The 6000-nt window shown below is 40.2% G+C and overlaps 1 protein-coding gene across 2 annotated transcripts in view; it reads right to left on the minus strand.

The window, feature by feature from the left end:
- Positions 1-1666, minus strand: part of il1rapl1a (interleukin 1 receptor accessory protein-like 1a) — a 113571-nt gene extending 111905 nt beyond the window's left edge. Inside the window, exon 1 of one of the 2 annotated variants that reach the window (XM_058391269.1) lies at positions 1198-1666. The gene's annotated coding sequence lies outside the window, so the exon portion shown is untranslated. The remainder of the gene's footprint in view (positions 1-1197) is intronic. The other variant, XM_058391270.1, reaches the window with a different exon arrangement.
- Positions 1667-6000: the final 4334 nt, after the last annotated feature.

Genomic DNA, 6000 nt, shown 5'->3' on the forward strand with positions numbered 1-6000 from the left:
GGGGGTGGGGAGCCATTTTCCCGGTCTGAGTGACACTTCCGGTAAGAGGAGTCAATTATGCTGTCCAAACCAATTCCCTAAAGTTTCAATCTAATCCTCTTGGCTCTGGGTTTTATGAACTATCGGGATATATCCTGCCCTGAAAAATGGGGTGCCTACGTTGATTCCGAGATGCAAGACTCGTCTTCATCCTGATTGGCAGGATAGTGCTGATAGTGCTGGGGGCGGGTGGTGAGTTTATTAGTGTGTGTTTGTGTGTGTGTGTGTGTGTGTCTCTGTGAGTGTGTGTATGTGTGTGAGAGAGAGAGAGAGAGAGAGACTGCGCATTAGTAACGGCAGACATTCAGTTCTTCATCATCTATCATGAATCTGAATCCCTCTCTCTTCTCAGCTCTGACAATAAAGCCACAGTTTTTCTCCCCAAAGCAAAGCCGTTCATTTTATATTTAGTAAGTGCTTATTGACATTTAGAAACATTTACAACATCTATGAACTCACCAATATTTTTCCATAGCAATGAAACGAAAGTAATTATAGAGAAAAGAAAAAAACATTCATGTTGCTCTGTTGCTCTCTCTCTCTCTCTCTCTGTTGCTGACTGTGAGTAAAGACAGAGACTGCAGTGTGTGTGTGTGTGTGTGTGTGTGTGTGTGTGTAGCTCGTGCCATCCCAGCGGGTTCAACTCTTCTGATTGCCAGCCTCGCACCTCGCACCGCCGGAGCCCTGAGTCGCTTTCTCGGCGATACTAAACACATTCACATACCAAGCACATGATATCCTTGTGCGTCTCGTCTTCACACACAGCCAAACACATAAACACGCCAGCGGGAACAACCGGCATCCTTTTGTTATCCAAAGTGCTATGTTGGCTCGGGGAGTGAATGGCTGGATTCACATCGCCATCTGATTTGTAGGAATGCAGTAAATGAGCCATCACTTCTGCAGCGATACTGCGCTTTTACCCACGCTCTCCTTCTGCATGTCCAACCTCCTTCCACCCACGATACCATACAGCTCCAGGTCCCCTTAAACCAGGACATCGAGCATCCGATATGAGACGATCCCCGTTAATGCTGTGCGGCTATAGCACTCTTTTACGCACAGGAGTCGGATCTGCTCGCCCACGCTGCATCACCTCCGCACAGGCTGCACTTCAAACTTTCACACACACACACACACACACACATTTCAGCTTACCGTCAGCTTTCTGCCCCAAAGCGGTCCACCACCCGCGGCTCAGTTGCTGTAAGACTCGATGACAGAGCTGTAGTGCATCACGGCAAATTGTTACTCGTGTAACTGAAGAACAAGAGACGAAAAATCACCCATCCAAACCATAAGCCGAGCTTCTCGAGGAGTTCATTCCAACGTGAGAGCCGAAGAATCAGGAAAAAAACGTGTGTGTGTGAGAGAGAGAGAGAGAGAGAGAAGTAAGACTGGTGGGTGATTGTATAACGGCGGACTCTTGGTGCTCTCTCCCAGCCGGTTAGTTTGGTAAAAGCGACCTAGTTTGTCCCGGGTGAAAAAGAACGAGATGTGATGGGAGAAATGTGGTATCCGGAGGCGAAGAGCTCGTGCCGGTTTTTTTCCCCAGCGAGCTGCGACGCGTGCCGTGCGCGCACACTGCTGCCGCTCTGACGGACCTACAGATGGAGTGTTCTCTCTCTCTCTCTCTCTCTCTCTCTCTCACTCTCTCTCTCTCTCTCTCTCTCTCACTTCCCCCCCTTTCATTGGTCCTCAAGAAAGCGACGCACACTCTCTAAAGCGCACTCATTCTCACTGGTGTGGGGAAACATCACTTACCCAACAGACCTACTGCAAATCATCACCCATCTGCACTCATCTGCATTTCAGCTACTTTACAAAGCCATGTGCTCCATAAACACTGGCAGCTTGATTAAGCGAGTAAATCGTAGAAGCACACATGAGTCGAGAAGATCTTGACATGAGAGAATGTTTGTTTTCCTTCCTGGCATTTGGACTGATTTCCTTTTCAGCCAGAAATGATTATAGCCAACAAGTACTAATAGTACTAATCAAGACCACTACTGCTATGTCCAAGACAAATCCAAGACCCGGATTAGGTCGAGTCTTGCTTCATGGGTGTCATGGCTAAGACAAGATGGCATCCGTCTAGCAAGTGAAGATTGTGACCAAATACTAACAATTTGTTTTAAAGAATTTACTTTAAATAGTTGGCTTCATTTGAGCATTGCAGCAATGATTAGACTGTTTTCTAGAAAAGAATACTTCTTGTCGAACTTTGAGCATGCAAAAAGGTAAGACAACACAACCATTATTTCTGCAAGCTTTCAGTCAAGATAAACAGCATATTTATTGAGCACACTGGGCAAGAATTAGACCAAGTCCTAACACAAATGTCCATATGTTAGATAAAAAAACAAAAAAACATCTCAAATGGGATTTTAGTCCTAGCCCTAACTAGTAGTATCAGGTCAAAGTAATCATACTTCAAAAATTATAAGATATTTTCCTCAGTTCCCAATGAATTTACTTAATCTTTGGCTTTCACAGCCAGAAATTACACATCACAAAATAATTGTTAATTGGTATGGACATGGTGGTTTAGTAGTTATCACATTTGCCTCACACCTCTCAGGTTGGAGGTTCAATTCCTGCTTTGTGTGCGTGAAGCTAGCATGTTCCCCCTGTGTTTCAGGGGTTTCCTCAGGGTATTCCAGTTTCCTCCCCTGTCCAAATACACGCATTGTAGGCAGATTGTCATTTTCTGTAATGCGTGTGAGTGTGCCCTGCAGTAAACTGGCACACCATCTAGGGTTTCCCCACCTTGTGAGGATAAGTGGTACAGAAAATGGATGGAGTTGAACGTGGCCATCTTAGAATGCATAATGTGACATGCACTTGCGACCAAAGGCAGCCAACAAGTCTCAGTGCCAAGACTGAGATCACAGACTGCTTCAATGCTTATCTTAAATCCACAAATAGGTGAACAGTGCAGAAGTACTCTAAAACTCACAACACAGCTAAAAATTCAGTTACAGGTTTGCTAATGTACAGAAAAAATATTCCACTTACCCCTTTTTTGTTGGGCAATCGTTTATGTTTAGGTGACCCCATTTTTGGCACAAGTTCAGATATCATTAATTAATCAGTTTTCTGTAATAACAGGCCTATCATTAGAGGATCTTTATCATATCTGACAAGGAGAAAACAATGTTACACAATGCCACACACCTTACAATCTATTATAATTGTAATTGTTGAATTCAGCCAAGAGATTATGGGGATCACCTTGTACTGTGTGACAAGTAATGTTCTGAAACGTCTGCAGTAATCACCGTCTGAAACTGTCTTTAGATCATATTTAATCTGCATTTAAACAAAATATAAAACAAAAAAGAGTGGTGTACAGGCATACAGCTCTTTAAGATACAAACACTGTATATAATTATGTACCTTAAGGTATTCTAGATCATCTAATTAAGGATACAAAAGCCCTCTTGAAGTTACCACCCCAATAATCAGGTCTGCACCCTGAAAAGAAAGGGTCAGAATCACTCATATAATTAGTGAAAATAAGGGAAAATAACCCTCGTTTTTATTGACTAGAAGGTTGTGAGATCAAGCCCCAGCACTGACAGATGTGTTTTAGCTCTTGAGAAAGAATCACGACTCTCAGCTGTTCAGCTAAACAAAAGGACTGTATTTCAACCCCAGTGTGAGCCGCTTTGGGAAAAAGCATCTGTCAAATATGTAAATCAGACGACATGAAAGATCTGTATCCAGTTACTGACACTTTCTATTGTCTCCATGAAAAAAAGTGGGTGGCTAAATTGATGTGATGGTTCAACCATCAGCACTCGTCTTTATTAAAACATAGACGAACATTTACGAGCCTACTCAAACAAGCATGGGAGGACTTGTTTATATTTACCAATTAAGCATATAGCTTGGCTGCCACATACAAGCCATTTGTTAGTAAGACCTGCACACCTGCTGATTCGTGCAGTTATCCAGTCAGCCAATCGCCTGGCAGCAGTGCAATGCATTAAATCATGCAGGTCTAGAGCTACAGTTAATGTTCACATCATACCGCAGAATGAGGAAGTAATATGAGCACATAGAGTTTGTTCTAGTTGACAAAAAAAGGATGATTTAAGTATTTCAAAAATTCCATCGATTTTCAAACATAGTTTACTGATACATTTTTCAATATTCACCTATCTACCTATCTACATAACATAAGAATTTCCCTCAAGGGATCAATAAAGTATCTATCTATCTATCTATCTATCTATCTATCTATCTATCTATCTATCTATCTATCTATCTATCTATCTATCTATCTATCTATCTATCTGTCTATCTATCTATCTATCTATCTATCTATCTATCTATCTATCTATCTATCTATCTATCTATCCATCCATCTATCTAGTTTCATTGGGTCTGTGTCCACTATAGGCTCAGATTCCTCTTCTTGACTGGCAGGAGTGAAACTTAACATGGTTTTCTACCTCAAACTTTGTCATGCAGTGGATTCTGATATGCTTTTCACCTCACCTCGCTGGTAAAGAGTAGTTATTTGAGTTAGACTTCCTGTCAGTGTAAACCAGTCTTGCTATTCCTGTCTGACCTCTGTCATCAAAAAAAAAAAAGTGTTTCAACTCGCAGAACTACTGCTCACTGGGATGTTTTTTTTTTCTTCTTCAAAAATATATAGACTTGTGTGAAAATCCCAGGAGATCAGCAGTTTCTGAAATACTCAGCCTGCAACCAGTCCATCACCTGCTACGGTCAACTTTTTTCCCTCATGCTGTTGTTTGATGTGCAAATTAACTGAAGCTCTTGACCTGTCATTGAGTGATTTTATGCATTTAAGTGCTGCCATATGACTGGATGACTGAATAATTGCGTTCGATTATAAAATACAATTCAATTGAAACTCAATTACAGCGAGTACAAAATAACAAACATAAGAAGGGTTTTCGTATTTTTGACTATTTCCTTCTATTTTATAATAATTACATTGAAAACATAAGTATATTGTATGCATAATTACACACTATTACTATTTTTCTATTTTCTTTTTGCTTAATCTTGCCACTTTGTGAGGAAGCTTCACCTTGGAAATCTTTCTTAAAGATGCCAAAAAGATCAGTCACTTCTCTTAAGTTCTATCTGAAAATTTTGTTTGGCATACAATAAAATTTTCTTTAAAACTATCTAATGTTATGTAAACTAACTCAGATTAAATGCCAGTTATAATGCTTTATCAATATATCTAAGAAAACATGTATTAAGAAGTAGGTATGAAATTATTAATTTAATTAATAGTAATTATGTAATTGGGGGTTATGTAAAAGATTACCAGAAAAACATGGAATGTTAGAAAGTTCATTCTGACTAAATCAGTGCATTCTATTTGAGGTAAAATGAGTTCTCTACTAAATATATATTTCAGTATTACTATCTAATACAAATTCTTACAAAAAATGATTTAGCATTTCCAATTCTGATGCATGGATTTCTGTCATTTAAAATGGTCTTTTTATAAATCCGCAAATTATGGCTTCAGTCGACATTCACTGTTCTGTTTGTTGCCCTTTAGAGTACAAAGGTTAAGCTGCTGAAAAGCTTAAGGAATTGCAATGTGCTCAAACGACCAAATGAAGAAAAAAAGAAATTGTCTGCATACTGCATCTGCTCTGTCATGGTGTCTTATTATTTATTTCCGAGGATAAACCAATCACAAAGATAAATTATTGACCAAGCCGGGTGGTGGGTGGTGGGTGGTGGTGATAGTGGTGGTGGGCGTTGGGAGATTAGAGCATTCAAGATGACTCAAACCCCATCGTGGAAATGGGACAGTTAGATGGGCCAGAGCGCTAGTATACAACATCATGCCTGCAGTATGAATTTTGAGATCTTTACTGAGGGTGTATGAAATGTGCTATAAGATATTCACTGCATGATAATCATGCAACACAGAGTTGCTGATACAGTGTCTGCCTACAG

Source organism: Hemibagrus wyckioides, linkage group LG06 (assembly GCF_019097595.1).
Source record: "Hemibagrus wyckioides isolate EC202008001 linkage group LG06, SWU_Hwy_1.0, whole genome shotgun sequence".
Lineage (NCBI taxonomy): Eukaryota > Metazoa > Chordata > Actinopteri > Siluriformes > Bagridae > Hemibagrus > Hemibagrus wyckioides.